Source organism: Tupaia chinensis, unplaced genomic scaffold (genome assembly GCF_000334495.1).
Source record: "Tupaia chinensis unplaced genomic scaffold, TupChi_1.0 Scaffold000247_1, whole genome shotgun sequence".
Classification (NCBI taxonomy): domain Eukaryota; kingdom Metazoa; phylum Chordata; class Mammalia; order Scandentia; family Tupaiidae; genus Tupaia; species Tupaia belangeri.
In genome coordinates, this window is record NW_006159725.1 from 1441064 (window position 1) to 1463971 (window position 22908).

Here is a 22908-nt window from a genome sequence, read left to right on the forward strand (position 1 = left end):
ATCAGGGCCTTTCTAGATTCTCTATTTCTTTGATAGCTTTCACGATTTTCCTCTTGTTTCTCTGATCATTGCTTCTTGTCTCGCTTTATAGGGTCTTCCTCCTTTGCCAACTTTCAAATATTTTAATTTCCCCAAGGATTCCCTTCTGGTCCACTGCTTTCTTTTCCTACACCATCCATCAGTCACTTTTTTTTTTTTTTTTTTTGCTATAGGGTTCATGCACTTGCCAGAGACAGACAGAGAGAGATAGAGAGAGAAAATGAGAAATCACCCCCCAATGATGATGGCCATGCCACAGTTGCTTCTCCTTCATTTTCTTCTCTGGATTTTGGGCACACACACACTCATCCTGCATGATTTTCAAGTCACCATTCCCAGGACTTGAACCATGCAGTTGGCCATGTGGGATCCAACTGCCTTAAGCTCCCTACCACCTGCTCATCCCTAATAGTCAGAACTGTAATGCTTCCCTACCTATTCTTTTTTTTTTCTTTTTCAATAATTATTTAATTTTATTTATTATTATTATGTTTTAAATTTGGCCAAAGAAAGACAAGAGAGAGAGGGAAAGTGAGAAAGCAAGCCACCAGATCTGGGGCTTGAACTGTGATCAGATATGTGACAGTCCAGCGCCTTAACCACCATGCCACCTGCTGGCCCCACTTTGTTTTTTTCTTTCAGAGTTTATTTATTTCTTCCATGGGAGAGAGACAGGGAGAGAGGCGCACCCCCAACCAGGGTCTTCAAGCTATGATCACCCCACAGCCTCAGCCAGGCTGGCTCAAAGGTATGCACAAATGCACCATACATGCTTGGGGAAGTCATGAGATGTGAACACAGAACCTTCCCACGTGGGTCCAGAGTGTTACTGTTGTGCCACTGCCTGGCCCTCACTTTCCTGGTCTGAGAGCTTTTGAATCTAGATCTTGGAGAGGACTTCACTGCTGAACTTTAGACTCTACCCACTGTGGTTAGCTGTCTCCCTGGAGATGCACACATGGAGGTCAACATGCCCAAGCTAAATACATCGTTGTGCACATGCCCAGTTTGGATCCTTTCCATTTGTTTCCTCTCTGTGTACCTGGCCTTAGAATCTACTCAATTACTAAAGTCAGAGAGCTGGGACTTGTCCCAGATTATTCTCTCCAGTTCTCCCTGCCATCACCGGCCCGTTCAATTTTACTCATGCCCGTTCATGCCCGTTCAGTTTTACTCATGCACCGGCCCGTTCATTTGTCCTAACCAGATGCCTGTGGTCGCTCTTCTCTCTACACTTTCTTCTCTGAACTCTCACGCCTCAATCTCCCTGTGGACACTACTGCAGTCAGTTTTAGACCTGTCTCCCCCACTTTAGTCGGGCTTCTATCCCACTCTATACATCCTTAGTAACAGTTTGCTGTAGGCTTTTATTTTTCTTTTAAGTTACTTTTTTTTTTTTGAGAGTTTTTTGCCATAGGGCGTGTGCGCTGGCCAGACAGAGACAGAGAGACAGAAAGTGAGAAATCACCCCCCAGGGGGGATGGCCACTCTGCAATCCCTTCTCCTCCATTCTCCTCTCAGGATCTTGGGCACATGTGCACATGCACCCAGCGTGAGTTTTAAGACACTGGGTCTGGGACTCGAACCGCGGTTGACTACATGGGAGTCCAGCGACATAGCCATTACGCTAACTGCTGGTCTCTTAAGTTACTTCTTGAGAGAGAGAAAGAGAAAGAGACCCTCAATAGGGTCCTCCCATGCCACAATCCTCCCCTAGCCTTCCAGTTTGCTAGAATAATGCTTTGCTCTGTTTACGCTAACCCAGGAGCCAAACCCCGGGTTTTCCCATATGGCTCCAGCATCACAGAGGTGCCCCACTGTCTGTGCCTCTGAGGCTGGGCTTCACCCCATTTCCTATTGTTCTTTGTTCTTAGTGCCACCTGCTCACTCTGTTCCACACTGCCCTCTCACTGGCCCACCATCATGCCAGCTGGCCTCCCTCCACTGACCTCAAGGCCACTGGGCTCAGCTGCTCCTTCTGCCTGGAACATTCTTTCCTAAAGTTCAATCATGGGTTACTTCCTCACCTCCGTCAGGCCTGTGCTCAGATGTCACCTTTCAAGGAAGGCCGTCTTTGCACAAGTTTGCACCCTCCACTCCCGCCCTCCCTGTCCCCTGCCCTGCCTTAGGTTTTGAAGCCTTCCATCACATACATCACCATCAGGAAGATCACAGGTTTTATTTGTTTGCTTATTTATTTATTTTTCTTTCTTTCTTTATGTGTTTATATCTCTCCATCCCAGTACGATATGAACTTGAAGAGGAAAGTTATTTTTGCCTGCGTTCTTTACTGCTGTATCCCTAGCACCCAGAACAATGTTAGCAACATAGAAGGCACCAAAAATATTTTATAAATAAATGTGATAAAGATTACATTTCTGAGGCCAGACCCATACCCTTGTAATTAAAAAAGCTGGATCTCACATGGCTGACCATGGTTCAAATCTTGGCCCCGGCAGATTGAAAAACATTCTGGGTGCATATGTGTGCTTGCCATAAATCCCAATGGGATGGAGAAATGGAGAAGAGATTTCAAGGTGACCACACCCCACTGGGGGCATGCTTTCTCCCTCTGTCTCAGTCTCTCTCAGGCAAGTGCATGTGACCTCTGGCAAAAACAAACAAATGAAAACATTTCTCAGTCACCCTTTTGCAGCATGATGAGGCACTGTGACTAAATCCAGGCCAGTGGGGTGTGAACAGAGGTGATAAGCACAACTTCAAGTTCATCTCTAAATTAAAAGATAAGCAGCTGCCCTATTGGGGGAGCATGTAAGCAGCTTCATGTCATCACTCCATCTTACCAAACAGTGAAAAGCTAAACAAAGTAAAATCAACAACTCTTCTTAGATCCACTAAAGTAATGAGATCACAGGGTGAACTGCTGTCCCCAAATTGGAGAGACAGAGATGAAGATAGAGAGTCACAACTATTGGCCAGAATCTAGAAGCAGAAACCTCCACAAGATCCAGTGCTGGGGTAGGAAAATCTACACTGTAATTGATAGATCGCTGCAGGCTCAGCATGGACAAGCCTGAGAGAGAAAAATACAAAAGACCAAGTCATAGGGGCACCCTCTCCCCTTTCAAAAATAAAAGTGAAGGAGAAATAAAGACCTTCTTAAATGAACAAAAATTGAGGGAAGTTCTTGCTGGCATAACTGCCTTGCAAGAAATGTTCAAAGAAGTTCTTCAGGAAAATATAGGTCAGAAACTTACAAATTAGATGAGTTACCATTGCCCATCTAGGAGAATGATCGAAATCTTCCAAACTGACAATACCGAATGTTGGTGAGGATATGGAGCAACAGGAACTTTCATCATTACTGTTATAGTTTGGATAATTGTCCCCCAAAGTTTCATGTTTTTTGACTTTGGATGTCCTTCAAAATGCATATGTTGATTATTGATGGTATTGCAGAAGTGTTAAGTGAAATCTTAATTCCATCATGATATCCAGGGATGAGGTCCTCAGGTGTGATTAGGATGGGGGCCCTGTGATTGAGCTTTGGTGTGTATTTAAACTGAGGGAATGAGATAAGAATGAGACAGAGAAACTTATGGATGGTAGCTCCGCTCAAGATCCTGCCCTATGCCACAAGAGGGATTTATTTCTGGGCACTGGACCTCCAAACTCTGAGTGGAATAAACTTCTTTACTTTATAAATTACCCAGTCCCAAGTATTTCTGTTAGCAATTCAAAAACAGATTAAGCCACTGTAGGAATCAGTTTGGCAACCTTTTTATTTTTTCTCTAAAGTGATGTATAACATAATTGCATCCATTTTTAAAAATTTATTTATTATCATTGTAATTTTGTTTATATTATATTGAATCACATATAACTTTACAGTGTATTACATTTCTTTTTCCAGAGGGAATGCCATGCATGTGAGTCAATACAGAGAGATTAAAATCCCCACTTCATCATTCAATACATTTTCATTAAAAATATGGAATGCTTCACGAATTTGCATGTCATCTTTGTGCAGGGGCCATGCTAATCTTCTCTGTATGGTTCCATTTTTAGTATATGTGCTGCCAATGCGAGCACCAGTTTGGCAACTTCTTACAAAACTAGACATACTCTCAACATACAATCAAGCAATCGCACTCCTTGGTTATTTACTTAAATGAACTGAGAACTTATTTTCACACAAAAACTTACACAGAGATATTTATAATAGTTTATTCAAAACTGCCCAGGGACCAGCAGTTAGCGTAATGGCTATGTCGCTGGACTCCCATGTAGTCAACCGTGGTTCGAGTCTCGGAACCAGTGGCTTAAACTCACGCAGAGTGTGTGTGCATGCGTGCCCAAGATCCCGAGAGGAGAATTGAGGAGAAGGGATTGTAGCGTGTCCACCCCCCCACCCAAGGGAGTGATTTCTCACTTCTGTCTCTCTGTCTCTCTCTGTCTTGGTGAGCGCACGCGCCCTATAGCAAAAACCTCTCAAAAAAAAAAAAAAAAAACTGCCCAAAGTTGGAAGCAACTAAGACATCCTTCAGCAAGTGAGTGGATAAATAAACTGTGGTACATCTGGAAAATGGAATATTAATGCTAAAAAGAAATGAGCTATCATACATGAAAAGACATGAAGAAAACACACATATTGCCAAGAAGCCGATATGATAAGGCTGAATACTGTATGATTTCAACTATGACATTCTGGAAAAGGCAAAACACTGGAGATAGTTAAAAGAAAGAAAGAAAGAAAGAAAGAAAGAAAGAAAGAAAGAAAGAAGGAAGGAAGGAAGGAAGGAAGGAAGGAAGGAAGGAAGGAAGGAAAGAAAGAAAGAAAGAAAGAAAGAAAGAAAGAAAGAAAGAAAGAAAGAAAGAAAGAAAGAAAGAAAGAAAGAAATCAGTGATTGCCAGGGGAGAGGGAAGAATGAATAGGTAGAGTGGAGAGGATTTTTAGGGCAGTGAAACTATTCGGTATGATGCATACTTTAAACTAAAATCAAGGGAAAAATGGAAAGGATGAGTTTATTTTGATGTAAAAATTTTTGAAATCCATGCTTAGTTTTTTCATAATATGCATTTCCATGAACCTTTTAAATATGCTCCTGTCCAACGGTGATACATGTATCCATGCATACAGGGTAGTATGTTGAAGTATCTGGGATGCGTCTAGTCAGAAATGCCAGGAAATGAAGGCAAAGAAACATGTATTTTAGTGCATGCCTGATGAAAAGAACTATATGTCTTCTTTATTCTTTTTTTTCTTTTTAAAATTTGCTATAGGGTGCATGTGTGTGAGTGTGCACGTGCATTCATGAGAGAGAGAGAGAGAGAGAGAGAAGCACTCCCCCAGAGGAGATGGCCACGCATCAGTCCCTATTGCCCTCTCAGGATTTCTGGAATGCACGCCCAGGTGCCTGGCATGTTTTTCAAGCTACCAGGTCTAGGATTCAACTTGCACAGTCGGCCATGTAAGATCCATCTGCCTAAATCTCCATACCACCACACTATACTTTCTATATAATTTCAGATTATAGATTTCCAGGGGCTATGTATTTATAACCACAGGCTCCTTTAATCACTGGAAAGAAAATTTAAACCATAAAAGAAGTATTAGTTGGATTATAACCCCCAGAGGCAGAGGTTGTGGTTTCTCCCTCTCGTGGTGCTCCTCCATCTGCCTCTCCAATCTCCACCTGCCCCAACCCCTATCTCTGCCTCTGATCTTTGGGTAAATCAGGACTCTGACCCTCCTCTCTGAGGACTGAGATTTCTGATTGCCTTTCCCTGGAGAGAAGAGACATTGAGTTCAGCACCAAGAATAAAGCTTGAAGCCCACAAAGCCATGAGGAAATGCTGTTTATCTTTGAAGGGTAACTCGGTGGCAGAGGAAGTCGCTTGATCTCTCCGGCTAATTCTGGGAAAAGCAACAGTTCTATTTAAATGCTGACCTTAGATTACCCCTTCATTCAGTCGGATGGTTCCTCACCTCTGCAGAGAGAGCTGCTCGCTTGATGAAAACCTACCTTTGGGCTGCTAGGAGCGCGTGAGTTTTTTCATCCCCTCTATATCCCGTTTCTTCAAGTTCAGTAAAAACCACAGCCCTGGGAGGAAAAGAGGGCCCATAAATAAGGCAGCCACAGCTGACGAAAGGGACTCTGTGAGCAAGGTGACATTTCATTTGCCGAGTTGTCATCAAATGACAGGTTTCAAAGTACTTGAGAGCTGTTCATAGTTTTAATAGAAAATGCTTCTAATACACGTGCATGACCAAATTTGGGGAAAATACAAACACAAGCCAGACAAGCCAGTCTTCACCCCCGACCACCACTGTGTCAGTCTCTCTCTGCATCCTCCCACCTCTCTGCTGGTCTCTGGGCCTCTTTCTGTCTCTCCCTACCTTTCTCTCTGCCTCGCTCCCTCTCTCTCTCTCACACAAACCTAAGATCATCAAGTACATCATGTTCTATAACTTACCTCTTTTCTTTAATCATATGTAAAAACTATGTTTTCCCTTCTTTTCATATTTTAAGAATTAATTCTATTATTACTATTTTTTTTAAGTTGACTATAGGGCACATGTGCTCACTTAGAGAGAGACAAAGAGGGTGAAAGAGAGAAAGTGAGAAAGCAAGTTACCTGCTCCAGGACTTGAACCACAGTCAGCCATGTGAAAGTCTAGTGCCTCAACCACCGCACCACCTGTGGGCCCCTATTTTTTCTTCTTAAACACACAGCCATGAGAGGATAATTCAGCTCAAAGCTCATGGTCTAGGACATGTGAAAGTCTGGTTGCAATTTTTTTCATTCAAAAATACTGAGCACCCACTGAGTACCAGGCTCTGTATTAGGCCTAGTGATGAGAAAGACCCGGTCTGTTGGAGCTTACAGTCCAACAGGGAGGCTGGGAGCTAAACAATACCTCTAGTAAGAATCTGCCTTTGTAGTGTCTGCACCCGTTGTTGTTACCAGAAGCTGTGTGCTTGCTAGGAAGTGACAGAGAGGGGGAAGGAGAGAGAGCCATAGGACACCACCATGCTGCAATCTCTTCTCCATTTCTGTCTCGTCAGGACTTGGGGTATGCTCATGCCTGCCATGTTTTTCAAGCCACTAGTGCTGCCATCCTAACCCACATACTCGGCCATGTGGGATCCGGCTCCCCTAATCACTAGGCTATGGAGTCAGCCTGAACCTGATGAATCGGGGCTGGCTCTGAGCCAGCAGTGTGGGGGCTGCCCACACAAGGTCCCCACACCTGAGGTTTACTGTTAATGGGTTTGCCAGCGAGACACGCAGTTTGCAAAGCCACTTGCCTGAGAGTTAGCCATGGGATCTTCACCATGGGGCCTATGACAGCTATAGTGAAGTTGAGCTGACCTCCAGTCTCCTAGATTTCTGATGGGAGGCCTGAGTCCAAAGAACAGACCTGTGACCTCAGCTTCATCCCTCACGGCTTCTCAGAGGGCTACTCCCAGGCATTAGCCCAAAGGAGAGGGAGATGGACATTCTTCAGGCTTGCCAGACATAGCCCTGAGAGTGGCGCCTGTGGAGGCCAGAGAGAGCATGCTGGCCACCAGCTCCCGACGCCCCTCTGACTGCTGGTGGAGGGGGGCACGCCAGAGCCGCCGATCTTCTTGTGTGCATGCTTTGCTCCACCTCCCTTTATTCTTTGGCAAGGACCTACCTGCAGCTACAATGATGGAAGCTTTATGAGGACATTTGAATTTTTTTAGAGAGAGATTTTTGCTATAGGGCATGTACGCTTGCTGGAGAGACAGAGAGACAGAAAAAGAGAAATCACCCCCCAGGGGGGATGGCCACAGCACAATCTCTTCTTCTCCATTCCTCTCCTGGGACCTTGGGCATGGATGCACACATGCCCACCATGAGTTTTAAGCTGCCAAGTCCAAGGCTTGAACTGCGTTCAGCTACATGGGAGTCCAGCCACATAACCATTATGCCACCTACTGGTCCCAAGGACATTTTAATTTTAACAGAAATCCCTGAGAAGTAAGGGCTTTGAGTCTTGCGTAAAGATTAAGTAAAAAATGTTACCTTCTGGCACTCAGAGCTCAAAGGGTTGTACATAGACGGAGGGCTGGCTTCTCATAAGACCTCCTTTGAGAGTTTGTAAGAATGACTGAGTCCTTCTTTGGTCTACTGTTTCCTCCTTGGAGGATTAACTGGGCTGAGCCTAGGGCCAGATGCTCACATACTTGGTGCGATCTGTGTCAGTCATTCGAGCCACTTTGCCCTGCCCAGAGCTCTCAAGCTTGTGGTCCACCAGGGTATCTGATCCTCACCTATGTGCCCAACTCCCTTCCTGCATCGTGCAAATTGAGACACCCTACCTGCATCTGTCACACCTGAACGGCAAAGTGCTATTTTCCGACTCACCACTTTCCCCATAAAATGGACCAATGGAACCACAGAGAAAGCCCAAATGAAAGTTGCCCTCTATTTATGGGTGCGTGGGGGTGTTATCCCTAAAAATAATGAGAGCTCATGTCTGCAGGATTTCTACAGTCAGAGCAACCATTCCAAAGCTGGCTATCAGCAGAAAAACTAATGAGACCATTTGGAGTGTGCATTAATGTGGTACGTGTGTAAAATTAACAACCCTTTGATAGCTGAGCTACAAACACCCTCGTGAGGTCAATCTGGAAGTCAGAGAGAAGACGGCCTCTGTGGGGCTGCGTGCCAGATGTGAGTGGGAAGGTGCTGGGGACGACCCAGCTGCATCTAAAATTTAATATTGTGTAAAATTAGCCCCTGTGTCAGTGCCATTTTGCAACAGCTGTCTGGATTGTTTGTGGGAGCAACAGCAGTCGAGAGCATGCAGGAGACTCCTCAGGACCATTCTCCCCCACTTTGGCTGATCAATGCCAATAATTACAAAGCCACGGCCTTAAGAATGGTAGCTGCCACTTGCTTCGTATGTGCTGAGCTCTGTGTGAAACCCTTACAAGGTTGGCTCGTCTTGTCCTTCAGTGTCATGGTGAGGTGGGGACTGCTAGTATCCTAGCTAACAGATGTGGATGCTGATGCTCCAAATGTGACTTGCCCAGTCTCACAGGCAAGTGGGTGAGCTGGGCATTTTCACCTGTTTCTGTCTGACTCTGCCAGATGCTTTTAACCTGCAGAGCACACTCCCTTCTTATGAAGCATCAGTGGTGGGCTTCCTTCACAGAGGTGTGCGGGTGTGTGAGAATCCCTCATATGTTGCAACCAAAACCCACAAATATCTCCAACCAACAGATTGGTATCTATCCTTCTGATGGGCTGCGTTAGAGGCATCTGCATTTTGGTTTAATAGAGTCCACTCCGAATCCTCCCACCAGCAACAGAACGCAGAGAGAAAACGTAGAAGTGGGCTCTTGCTGGAGTGTAGCCAAAGAGTGGGGAAGAGTCTCATAGAAATGAGGCCTCTGCACAGGACACTGGGCATCTGTTCCTTACCCAGAACTTTCTGAATTCATCTGGTCCAGAGAAGAGGCATCTCTAACCTTATCCAAACGGCCTCGCCACATGGAGACTGGAAAGTCGTCCATATTGGCCAAGCATCCATCAATGATGTATTCTAACTGCCACCCCTGACTGCTCCATTCCAGGGACTATCAAGGGGCAGCAGCAGTGGCTTCTGAGGAGGCGGTGCACTTCCTAGGGGACCTCGGGGTAAAGCCCTGACACACATACCGTGTCATGTTGCACAAATAGCACTGAAGCCAGCCTCTGTGAGCAGAGAATTGAAGGCTTTTCAGAAACGATCAGACATACAGCCAAGAACCCATCCCTTACCTTGGAGAAGAGAAAAAAGAGAGGCTATCAGTTGACAAGGAGGAAAAGCTTCTGGCAAGGAGCATAACCCAGCTTCTAGTCCCAGGAAGGGAGAGAGAAAGAATTAAAAAAGAAATAGTCAGCAACTTATGCTCCTCTCTATTTTTACAAACAAAATCCCCTGGCTGACCTTTCGGACCAGCTGGGAAATTATACCACACACCGAGCATGCAAATAGGGCCTTCAGGGAGTCTCTTTGCCAGCCTGTCCCTGCCTGCTCCAAGGCCTTGCATAGCCTGCAAGAGCTGCTCAACTCACCAGAAAACCCTAAATGAGCACAGCCTGGCTGGGAGCAAAGATGGCGCTAGGAGTGGGGAGCCAATGTCAGGATGGCTCTGCCGCCGTGGGCTAAAATCTGCTCTGGAACCTGAGTCCTGGTTGCTGAGGCAACAGGCTCACCCCTAGCCCCATACTGAGGGCAAGAGAATGCCAGCTGCCCAGAAGTTGGACAGGGGGCTTGCCATGAAAGATCCCAGGAGCTCAGGCCACTCACCTCCTCACTCTCTTAAAAGCATGTCAAGGGCAAATGGCCCTCCAGACCTCCAGACAAACATCTGAGTGTCTTTAGCATCATGTCTTTTTCAGCACCTGACACATCTGTATCTTTAAATTCCAGTGCCATTCAACACCCTCTATGATTTGGTTTAAACTCTGTCTCGATGTCTATATCCAATCACCCTGCAGAAAGAGCTACTCTACACCATTCATCCATCTCTGTCCTTCTACCGAACGGACCTTGAACAACGTCTTTATTCAAGTCATTCTGTTTCCCAAATATGCCCTTCTCCTCATCTCCTCTTAGCCAGAAAAGCCTACCTGCCTTTCAAAGACCAGCTCAAGACCGAGGTTAGAGCCACGGACCTGGTAACTTGAAAAATCATGCCGGGCCCTTGTGCATGCATATTCAAAATCCTGAGAGGAGAGTGGAGGAGAGGAGATTGTGGTGTGGCCATCCCCTTTGGTGAGTGATTCCTCACTTTCCCTCTCTTTATCTCTCTTTAGTGAGTACACATGCATGATTGCAAAACACTTAAAGATTTTTAAAAAAAATATTAGCTCAAACTCATCTTTGTCCTTCACCGTTCTAGCCACAAGTTACCTGTGGCATATGGACAGTCCCCCCCTTAGGCTCCATCTACATACTGGTGTGTATCATAGATACCAGTGGGATTCTCTCCCTTTACCCAGTTGGAAGTTCTTTGTGTTTAGGGAACATCCACACAGCTTTGCATCCTTTGTCGATGAGTCCAATATCATGTGAGTATTTCTTCTCGTTGTTCTACCCGTATCTATGAATCTTCTATCTCATTGCTCTATCACTGCTCTAAACTGTTCCAGTCTCTGTCCTTTAACCATGGTGTTTCTCTTCCCCCTCCAAATGATAATCTTGCTGACCTTCATCCTGGTCTGGTGGCCTCTGCAGATCTTTGCACTTTCAGAATTACGCTGTAGATTACTCTGGGGGTGTCACATGAGAAGGAGTGGAGTTGCGGATTTTCATGTGAATTGTACCCTATTCATTATGCAGGCTGGCTATGTGTAAGAAAGCAGAGGCTGGAAGAATAGCTAAGGGGCTCTGTTAACAATCTAGGCAAAAGTCAAATGTAACTCAGCAAATGTAGAGGAAGGGAGAGAGGAAGAAGAGAAAAAACACAACTGACACTGTAAAGCGACAAGCACCAAGACGTGAGACCCTAAGGATCATTTGATGTATTACACTTGTCTGTTATCCATCCCCCTTTCTTCTCATAAATACCTGGTTGATCTTTGGAGAAACCACCTTTATCACTCATGGGCCATGTGGCTTGACTCGGCCCATGTGGCTTCACTCGGCCAATGAAAACACCATATCCTTCTGAAGACTGTTTTGGATCTGTCATGTGAACTGAGCCTGGCCAATGAAAACCTTATCTGGGACTTTTGCTACTGTTACTAGGAAAGAGTTTTTGTTTGTTTATTTTTGTTGTTGTTGTTTCTTTTTTGGCTGATGTAGCCAAGCCAGAGAGTCTCTCAAAAGCAGAAACAAGTGTAAAACAAACAAACCAAAAAGACAGAGTAGAGTCCTGTTAATGTATTAAGGACTTCAGATCTTACTGTACCTGAAATTAGAGAACTTTCCAGTCATGTGAACCATTTTCTTTCAGCTTAAATTATTTGATCTAGATTTCTATAACATTCCCCTGGGAGTCACTCTAACAGAGGGACTGGCCAAATCTTGCACACAAAGGAAACTGAAGACTCAAAAATGCCCTTGTTTGGAGAGCTGGGAGAAAGGTTAAATTGTCCAAAACATGAAAGACAAGGAGAAAATATAAACACCAATATTTAGAAAGCAGTGTAATGAAGTGAAACATAGGCAAAATAATAATAATAATAATAATAATAACCAAGATTGCTAAGTTCAGAGCAAAAAAGAAAAGGTAGAAAAATTAAACAAATTAAACCTTTTTTCAGGCTTATGTCATAGGGAATATGAGCTGGAGAGAGACAGAGAGAGAGAAGTGAGAAATCACCTGGGGGAGATGGCCACGCCACAATCCCTTCTCTTCCATTCTCTTCTTGGGATTTTGGGCCTGCATGCACACACACTTGGCATGATTTTCAAGGCACCAGGTACAGTGCTTGAACCACAGTTGGTCATGTGGGAATCTAGCACCTTAACCACCATACCACCTGCTGGTCCCAATGTTATACAATTTGAACAAGAAGTAGACAATGGAATTCATTCAACTGCTATCATGCTTCTGCTTTCTCTGTCAAGTGATAACTTTAAACTGAAAAGTACAGCATAATTGCCATAATAAAAGGAGACATGAAGACGTCCAGCACATAACATGGTGGCTAAGATGCTGAACTCCCACATGGCTGCCCATGTTTCAAGTCCCCACATGCAGTGGATTGAAACTCATTCCATTGCGTGTGTGTGCATGCTCAAAATGCCAAGAAGAGAATGAAGGTGAAGGAATTGCTGCGTGGCCATCCTCGCTGGGAGGGAGAGGGGGAGTGATTTCTCACTTTCCCTCTCTTTGTCTCTCTCCAGCAAGTGCACATGACCTATAACAAAAGCAAAAACAAAGAAGAGAGAGAGAGAAATGAAGGAGAAAATACAAGGGCTTGAACTCTACCAAAAATCTGTATACTGAGCTTGACTGTGATGGGATTAAGAAGGTGGAAACGTAGTCCAACTATGGGTTTGAAATGTTCGGCATTTGAGAGGAGATTAGAACGAAGGTCTTTAGTGATGGAAGCCTGGTGTGTTTCTGAGGGGAAGGAGTGAGACAGAGACACACAGACACAGACATGCTCTTCTTGCTCTCCGCCATGTTACCCGCCAGCAATCAGATGCAGCTGCTGGTCTTCGAGTCTTTAAGCCATGAGCTGAACAAGTCTCAATTCTTATAAATCATCCAAACCCTGAGATTTTATTTATTAACACCAGATCCGACATGCAACAATCTAATAAAAAACTATTTACTAAGAAACTGCTGACATCTCCAGGCCTATTTGGATGGCGTGACAACCTTGAGCACTAGAGGAACTTGTAAATGCAGGGTCAGCTCCAGTCTGGGTTGTCTTTGAAAAATCAGGGAAAAGAGAACAGATGCCGGAAGACAATGCCCCAACCTTCAATGAAGGAAAGGGATGGTTTTTGAAAACCTCACACTGGAAATCTACACCTCCATCCCCAGAGCAATTCCAGAGCTGATTGCTAAACAAGTGGAGGTAAATTCTTTACAAATTCGCACAGGAGTCATAGCCACTAGGGGGATTTCATATAAGACCAAGGTACATACAACCAACATCCTTCCCGAAGGCTTTGCAATGTTCACATGGTCCCTTGCAACCTGGCACCTGCTTACCTTTCCTTCCTGATCCCCAACTACCCCACCCCAGCCCTCACCCCAACCCTGACCCCCTGCACACATACTCTCTCTCTGTTCCTGGAACTCTCCACATCATTCCTACTGCAGGGACTTTGCTGTCACCATTCCTGCCCCTAATTTCAGCACAGCAGCTCCTCTCACCTGGTAGAGCTCACCTTAACTCTACCTTCCCACAAAGACCTCATCGCTATTCAGACCTAAACAGTAAGAAAGTTCTATGATGCACAGCCACGTGGCTAAACCTGGAGAGCATCATGCTGAGTGAAATAAGTCGCAAATGGACACTGCAGAATTCCACGTGCATGAGCGAGTCCCATTCACAGAATCAGGAGTGGAATGATGGTTGCCAGAACTGGGGGGTGGGGGAGGAGGTAGGGAGCTGCTAGCCAACAAAGTTCCAGTCAAGCAAGACGAGTAAGCTCTAGAGAGTAAGTTTACAATATTGCACCTATAAGCGGTGATAATGTGTGACACACTTGAAAATTTGTTAGCAGGTAAATCTTACGTTAGGTTTTCTTACTAAAATATAAAAATAAAATAAAATAAAATACTTTGTTAAAAGATCCCCCATTTGGGGGCTGGCAGGTGGCGTGGCAGTTAAAGACGCTGGACTCCCACATGGCCGACTGCAATTCAAGTCCTGGACCTGGCAGCTTGCTTTCTCACTTTCTCTTTCTCTCTTTCTCACTCTGTCCCTCTCTGGTCAAATTAAAATAAATAAATAATGTAAAGTTAAATAAAGTAATTCTCAAAAAAATAATCCCCCATTTAGTCATTCCGAATTTTGTGATCTTATTTTATTTTCTTCCTGGGTCATACCCCTTTCTAAAATGAGCTCATTTGTTGGTTTACTTCTTTCTCATCCTCTCCACCACTGAGAACTGTGCTGTCTAACACAGTAGCAGCTAACCACAGGCTGAGCATTTGAATTCTACACACTGGATTTTGAGGATTAGATATAAAAACATAATGCAGGACCAGCAGGTGGCATGGTGGTAAAGGCGCTGGACTCCCACAGAGCCAACCATGGTTCGAGTTCTGGACCAGGTGACTTGCCTTCTCATTCTCTCTCTTTCTCTCTATGTTTCTTTCTGGTCAAATTAAATAATAATAATAAATTAATTAAATTAAATTAATTAAAGAGTTTGCATAGATTCAGTTAAATATAATTTATTATTAAAAATGAGACTACCTGCTTCCTTTCACTTTTTGTAATGGGCCCACTCAGAAAAGAAAATTATAGGGCTAGGCCGTGGCACAGGGGTAGTCTGTCCTACATGGGAAGATCTTGGCTTTGCATGCTGGGATTCCCTGAGCGTACTGGGATCCAGGTCCATGAGGTGGAGGTGGATGGTGGCATGGAGACTTTGTTGGGGAAATCTATCTCTTTCTCTCTCTGCCTCTCTTTCTCATGAAGTAATAAACTTTAAATTAAATTAAATACGTGGTTTGTTTATTTATTCTCTTCCATGACATAGGAAGGCAGAGAGAGAGGCCCCGCAGTGGAATCCCATGTCATGATCCTTCCCTACAGCTTTCTCAGTCAATCAGAACCATGAGTGGGTGCCCAGAAGACCCAGGTTGCCTGGGAACTAGACCCCTGATCTTCCCTACAGATTCACAATTGCAGATCTATGTGTCACTGCTGTACCACTGTGGCTGGCCACTTTCATTAGATTTCTATTGGACAGCCATGTCCTAGACAAAACCTTCTTAAGAATGAAGATCTTATTGTGTTGTTTATTCTCTCTATAGATCTGCATTTAGAATGAGAGCTGGCACAGAGTAGGTATTCAATGAGCAAGTTGCTGATTGAATTAATGAGTTGACTTTTTAAAACAATATATTTATTATCATTTAAAAAAATGTGCTATAAGATATGTGATTTTACCAGCGATAGATAGATAGAGAGAAAGAGAGTGAGAGAGAGAGGGAAAGTGACACCAGGTCCAGGACTTGAACTGCAGTTAGCCATGTGAGAGTCCAGCACCTTAACCACCATGCCACCTACTGACCTCAAGCTGTCTTTTTTTTTTAAAAGCATCACTCGATTGGTAGATTTTAGAAATGTTGTATCTTTTTAAAACAAATTGAAATCAAGGCTTTTAGACAAATGTTATCATGTGTTTGTAGCAAATTCAAAGCCAGGTGACAGTTATGCCTCAAAGATGAGGTTGACATGAGGTTACGAGAATAAGTTACTTTCGATAAGAAAGAGGAAAAGCAAGTTCAAGTTATTAGATATTACAGAATCTAGGTCACAATTTATTGTTTTGTTTGTTTTAGGTTTTTGCCTTAGGGCACGTGTGCTTGCTGAGGGAGACAGAGAGACAATTAGAGGGAAAGTGAAAAATCACCCCCCGGGGAGGGATGGCTGCACTACAATCTCTTCTTTATTTCTCCCTTGGGATTTTGGGCACACACAAATACATGCCCAGCATAATTTTCAAGCTGTCAGATCCAGGACTTGAACTGCAGTCGGCCATGTAGGAGTCCAGCACCATAATCACTATGACATCTGCTGGCCCCCACAATCTATTGTCAATGCATCATTTTTTTATATACAACTAAGGAAAAGAAAGCAAGTGCTGCCAAAAATCTACGACACACCATGGATTGTAAGCTGCCATCCAAGTTCAGAAATGTTAAAATGTGGGGAAAACGTGTGTCTTAGAATCTATGCAATACGGAACAGACCCAGTAAGCATAAAGGCCCAGAAACGGGAAGGCATTCATCTTCCCTCACTATCCAGCCAGATCGCATCTGGATCATATATGCGGAGGCCAGGATTTTTGTTCTCTCATCCTTTTCAGTCCTTTTTACACTTCATCCTGGTGGGAAAAGGGTCCTTTGTGAGACATAGTAAAAACAAAACAAAACAAAAACATGTTTATCATAGCATCTTTTTGAAAGTATGCTATGAGAGACGGTCCAAGGTTGGGATTGTTCCGCTCTTTCTTTTATTTATTTTGATTGCCAGAGAGGATGTGTGCTCACACATACGTACGAGAGAGAGAGAGACTTAGTGGAGCGTGGTGAAGTCACAATCCTCTTTCCTCCACGTCTCTGTTTCATCAGGATTTGGGGCACACACGCACACCCATGAGCGTGGTTTTCAGGCTGCTGAAGCCAGAACTTAAACTGTGATGTGCCATGTGGTATCCAGCTGTCTGTGCAAATTTAGCAGCTGCACTGTGAGATTGTCCCATGCCAAGACAAGAGCCTGAAGGCTTACATGTACTCCTATGACAGGGAGTGGGGAATCTCAGCCGTCTTTCCAGGAAGGATAGGGACACGAGGGAGAAGGGACACCTTGAGGTTCTTCAGGACTGGCTATGATAAATGAGAACGTCTTCAAGAAAAAGCAATGTTCTGGTGCCTATTTCAGGTTCTGTGTGGTTGTGGTAAAGTGGTACTATGGTGTTTTCTTTCTGGTAGAGGATGATGGTTTCCAGAGCTTGCTGGGCATGTGAACCACTTGACTGCTACAGAGTAAGAGAGATGTTGACAAACAGGAGAACGTCTGGATCCACGATTCTCAAGCAATGGTTTGCAAGCCATGAGCACTGGAGCATCCTCTGCAACTGTGGGTACATGGGTAAGTGGGAGGCCCTGAGTAGGCTGGCCTTGGGGTTTTATCCCAGCTCCTCCTCTTCTGTTTTTCTCTAGGCAGTTTCCATACAGATCTTCTAAGAACCCAGTGATGTTTGAACCATTTTTCGATTTTAAGATTCCTCACTCACAGGTCTATCTTCCAATCTTAAGAGTTAGCTATGATGCTGATAGCCCATAGGAGAACTAACAGATGACATAATGGTTACATTACTGGACTCCCACATAGGCAACTGTGGCAAACCACAGTTGAGTCCCAGACCTGATGGCTTAAAACTCAGGCTGCGTGCATGTGCGTGTGGATTGTGGTGTGCCCATCCCCCTGGTGGTGACTTCTCACTTTCTGTCTCAGTCTCTCTGGGGATTGCATGTGCCCCCCCCCTCAAAAAAAATGGACTAACATTATAATCAGACCCCAACCCCCCCCCAAAAAATGGACTAACATTATAATCAGACCCCACTCTCATCACTGCACAATATAGCTTATGTTTGAGGACTTCGAGTTCAGAGTACCAGCCTAGTGGCCTCCAGAGTCTTTGCCTGTCCCTGAAAATCCTACTTCTGTGTAAGATTTTGTCTTCTATCTTTAGGCTACTTGAGACTAAAAGAATTTTGAGAGTCGCTGATCTGAAACAGGGGCTCTAAAACATGGTCAAACGTGGTTACATCTATAGGCTACTTGAGGCTAAAAGAATTTTGAGAGTCGCTGATCTGAAGCAGGGGCTCTAAAACATGGTCAAACGTGGTTATAACTCGGCAACATAACAGTGTTGACAGTATAGTACAGAGCCAGGTCTCTTCTCAGACCTGCTGAGTCATAGTCTCAGGCTGATGTCTCATTCTAAACCTTATTACCTGGCAGTGAGCTGTCCATCACGGGAAGTGCTTCTGAATCCATAGGGAAGACCAGGGGTTTGGTTCCCAGCTCTCAAAGTCAATGGGAGCTCCTTATCGGGACTCACTTTGAATTAGAAAAACTCTTCAATGTTACCTCCAAAACTACAAGTCTCTGATTTTACATCTAGTCTAGAAGTCAGTATTTGTCCCTCAGATTCTCTGCCCTTAGTGCTCTTAGACTATCACGGCAGGGGTGCAGGTGCTCAGTGGGGTGTTAACTATCCCAGGAATACAGAACTTTAATGAGAATAAGGCACCTTCATGGTCATTACGCATTGGTTTTGATCTATTTCCCAGACAGAAAAAAAAAATCAATATAACCAATTAAGGAATAGACAGAAACAATGACAAGGCTAATTCAAATTTCAGTTGAGATATAAGTTCTTACATTTGAATATGGAGCAGCTACTGATACATTATAAGCCTGATAATGAAACTTAATTAGCAACGGCCAACTCAGCAGATGTTATAATGCTTTTCAGCTTCCTCTCTCCTCTTCGCCATGTTTTTTTCCTCCTCACCTCATGCCCAGGAGAGACAGCATGGATGTGTCGGTCCGTGAACCCTCTCTCAACTGCAGGGTCTAATTCTGTAGCTTTAGTTCTGCCTTACTTCTGAGCCAATCTGAAGAGCTGATACATGCACGTGTTCCTTTACCCAGCAAATACTCATTGAGACCTTGGTTTGAAGCACGCCCTATATTATGGGATGGGAAGACAAAGGTGAACAACGTAATCCCTGCTCCTTCTGGTGGAGAGAAAAATAGGGGATTCTAACAACTGAGCTTTCATAAATCTAGTGATTAATTATGAACCCTTGTATCCAGCCTTTCCTTAATCCCAATCCCACACGCCCAACCCCTTTGTGGGATTTCTGCCTTCACTTCTCAGTCATGGATCTTACTCCCTTTCCTATGCTGGGATAATATGGCTGGTGTGAGCCCCATGTGCCTTGGGTATAACCCGACTAACAGACCCTGCTTCATTCTCCCAGGGCCAGACCTTATCCCGGGATCCACCTGCAAGAGCCTCTTGCGATCTCCTCTCCCCCTCCCTTCCTGCCAAGTTGCTATCTGTCTGGTTTACATTGGGGGGTGCCCTAGGCCTCACCAATGTGGGGGGAGAGATGGAGTCGCTTTGGGTATTACTGGTATTAGTATTACTCATGGTTGCGATATGGATTCCAACATTCCCAGCATTCACTCTTAGATTCCTTACACATTAATAATGTCTAGACCTAGGAACTAGACCTGGGAACAATCTAAAAAACTGACCTCTCTCTCCTTAAAATTGCTCCTCTTCCTTTTTTTTTTTTTTTTATTGCACCCTTTTCTTTTTTTTTTTTTTTTTGGAGAGATTTTCGCTATAGGGCATGTGGGCTCGCCAAACAGACGGGGAGAGACATAGAGACAGAAAGCAAGAAATCACCCCCAGGGGGGATGGTCACGCCACAATCCCTTCTCCTCCATTCTCCTCTCGGGATCTTGGGCATGCACGCACACGCGCCTGGTGTGAGTTTTAAGCCACCGGGTCCGGGACACAAACCGCGGTCGACTACGTGGGAGTCCAGCGACATAGCCATTACGCTAACTGCTGGTTCCCTCCTCTTCCTTTTTGAGCAAGACTTTCTCCCAGGGTTACATGCCTGGTTATTTCTTTCTTTAGGATTAATTCTCAGTCTTGGCTCTCCATGAAAATTGTCTACTGATCAGCTGCTCAATCAGTTTACCAAATCTTCTGAGCCTCATCAGCTACCGTACCCACACACCCACTACATCAGGCCGCTTGGGACATTTCCGTCACTTCAAGTCACGCTCAAATGGTCCATACACAGCCCGTCCCTATGGAAGCTGTTATGGTTTGAATTATTCTCCCTTCCTCAAGAAGATATGTTGAAGTCCTAACTATCAGTATCTTTTTCTTTTAAAGACAGATTTGTGCTATAGGCCCTGTGTGCTTGCTGGAGAGCCAGAGCCCCAGAAAGAGCGAAATCACCCTCAAGGGTGAAATCACCCCCTTTTCTTCCATTCTCCTCTTGGAATTTTGGGCATGCACACATACAATACCCAGCATGAGTTTCAAGCCTCTGGGTCCAGGACTCGAACCACAGTCAACCATGTGAGAGTATAGCGCTTTAACCACTATGTCACCTGCTGGCCTCACCATCAGCGTCTTTGAATGTGACCCTATTTGGAAATAGAGTCACCACAGATGTAATTAGGTAAGATGAAGTCACGTTGTGATAGCGTGGGCCCCTAATTCCATATAATTGGTGTCCTTATCAGAAGAGGGAAATTTCGACGAACATGCGCAGCCGGAAGACGCACAGGGAGAATGTCACATGAGGACAAAGGCAGAGATGGCATGAAGCAGCCATAAACCAAGGAGTGCTCAGGGCTGCCAGCGCTAGGAGCAGACAGGAAAGGATTCTCCCCTGCAGGTTTGAGAGGGAGCGTGGCACCCGCCGACACCCTGCTTTAGGACTTCCAGCTTCCAGAACTGTAAGACAAAACATTTGTGCTATGTAAAGCATCTTAGTTTGTGGCATTTGGTTAGGGCAGCCCTAGGAAACTAATGTGGGCGCCATGTTGCCCTCCTGGCCAGCCCTCCAGGGAAGGCGGAGGAAGGAGGGCAGAGACTGCAACCCTGCTGGCTGTGAAACTGAGCAGCAGACTTTAGTCCTCTGACTCAGAGCTGGTTATTTATCCCCAGAGTCACCTGGCCCTCAATCCTGCTCACTCCTTCCCAGGGCCAGCTGCTGAGATCCTTGCAGGCTTTCCAGGTTATCTATTTGATTTGTGACAACAGCAACGACTTTCAGTCTTCCTGGCTCATGTCTTCCTAGGGACATAAAGAAAACGAACTGCTTTTGTGTACAAGATTTGTTCTCCTTGCATCCTTGGGTTTGCAGGCTCGTGAAAGGAGGAAAAAAAATAAAGCCCAATTCGATAATGTGTCATCAATCATATTCCATGATAATAGAGGCTCGCTCTCCAAAGTACACTTGCTTTTAAGCGGTATCTACCAGCCATGCTGATCCACACCCCTCCCTCGCCTCATGAAGGGCCCTCTAACTGGAAAGACGAAGGGACTGGGTTAAAGGTAAGAAGTGGTTCTTTTAACTTAGAGGATAATTTTCTAGAAGGATGAATTAATGGACAAATGCCTCCTCCCTTCTTTCTTCCAGAGAACAGTGTCAGATGTGGGAACACAAGTTATGGTACAGAATGGTCTACATTTAAATTCTTGCCCCATGTTAACATGAAGACTTGGCCTTTTTTTTTTTTTTTAAGATTTTTGCCATAGTGTGCTCACTGGGGGAGACAGAGATAGAGAGAGGGAAAGTAAAAGATTACCTCCCCAGGGGAGATGGCCATGCCACAGTCCCTTCTCTTCCATTTTCCTCTTGGGGTTCTGGACATGCCTGCCTGCCTGGCATGATTTTTCAAGTTGCCATGTCTGGGACTTGAACCATGGTTGGCCATGTGGGAATCCAGCACCTTAACGACCACACCGCCTGCGGGCCCCTTACTTCCCTTTTTAAAACCACTGCTTTCCCGTCTGTGACATGGTCATGATCTCACATGACCTCACAGAGCTGAGCTGTTGGAGGTTAAATGAGATTAAGCATGAACAGTACTCACGGGGTCCAGCTCAGTCCTCACTGGCAGCTCTCTGATGGAGTACGTCTCAGCCTTTCCTTCTAGGATTTTATTTTCAGGAGTGGAGAAGACACACCATAACACAAACCCACAAATCTCAGGTGCAGTTCTATTTTAACAGCTGTCCCTCCCCACCCCCATCATTAGTGTGAAGAAGAAAACCACCAGCCAGTAAGTTAATCTTCCCAGAAAACTATAAACACCGCGGGGTCTACGGCCTGCGCCTTTGGCCTCTCTACAGTGGAGCTGGGGATGCAGGATTAGTGAAGACGTTTAGGACGCTTTGGAGAGGAAACAAAAGAAAGCAAAATATTATTAGCACTCGAGTAAATCAATCACAGATGGCCTTCAAAAATTAACCCAAAAGCAGAATGCTCATTTTCAGAAAACGCCTGCCTTCTTGAAATAATGTGGAAAAGGCTCAAGAACACCTCCCATAGACGTGAACCAGTATTCACTGCTTCAGCTGGAAATGGGAGAAAGAGAAAGCCTTTGTTCTTTGCTGCCCCCATTTTCTCCGACAGCAGAAGGGGAATAACGCGTAGTGATTGCAATGGAGAGGGTCGAGGGGCTCCACGGCCTGCCCTGGAAAGGCATCAGTCTCCTTAGAACAGAGCTTCCTGGCAGGAAGGTGTGTCCGTTTGGACCCGTCTCCCTGGGTCCAGGACGTGCCGGTCACAATGGGGCGCCTGAACTAACTGCCTTCCCTCTTCAGCCTCCCATAGTCAGTGGCCCTTTTCCACTGAAAACTTTGTTTATTGTGTAATTAATGAAAGGTAATGGTCCTTGCAGGTCCGTGACCAGGGAGCCCAGCAGTTAAACTCCCGCTGCCGATTAAGATAGGCTCTTCTCCCCACTCGGAATCACCCACCTCTGTAAAATGTTTTTAAAACTCTAGGGGCCTCTGAGAGTATCCTGGTTTATTAACCTCAGCATCAGCACACTCCTCTCCACCAACATCCGTACCCCCCCAAAAAAAAAAAAAAAAAAAAAAAAAAAAACCCAAAGACCCAACA

The 22908-nt window shown here is 44.9% G+C and overlaps 1 long non-coding RNA gene and 1 other non-coding gene across 7 annotated transcripts in view; both read right to left on the reverse strand.

Annotated features, from left to right (window-relative positions):
• LOC102482356 (uncharacterized) overlaps nucleotides 1–21622 on the reverse strand; it is a 27543-nt gene extending 5921 nt beyond the window's left edge. The window contains exons 1-3 of one of the 6 annotated variants that reach the window (XR_001370401.2): nucleotides 21587–21618; nucleotides 20949–21071; nucleotides 6027–6104 (exon numbers count right to left, since the gene is read on the reverse strand). This is a non-coding gene — a long non-coding RNA (uncharacterized LOC102482356). Of the gene's footprint in view, nucleotides 1–6026; nucleotides 6105–9798; nucleotides 9888–18752; nucleotides 18928–20380; nucleotides 20924–20948; nucleotides 21072–21586 lie in introns of those variants that run through there. The other 5 variants (XR_334590.2, XR_334589.2, XR_001370400.2 and 2 more) reach the window with 5 other exon arrangements.
• On the reverse strand, nucleotides 3986–4092 carry LOC114007858 (U6 spliceosomal RNA). Its single transcript, XR_003549443.1, has one exon. It is a non-coding gene; the product is annotated as a U6 spliceosomal RNA (small nuclear RNA).
• Nucleotides 21623–22908: the final 1286 nt, after the last annotated feature.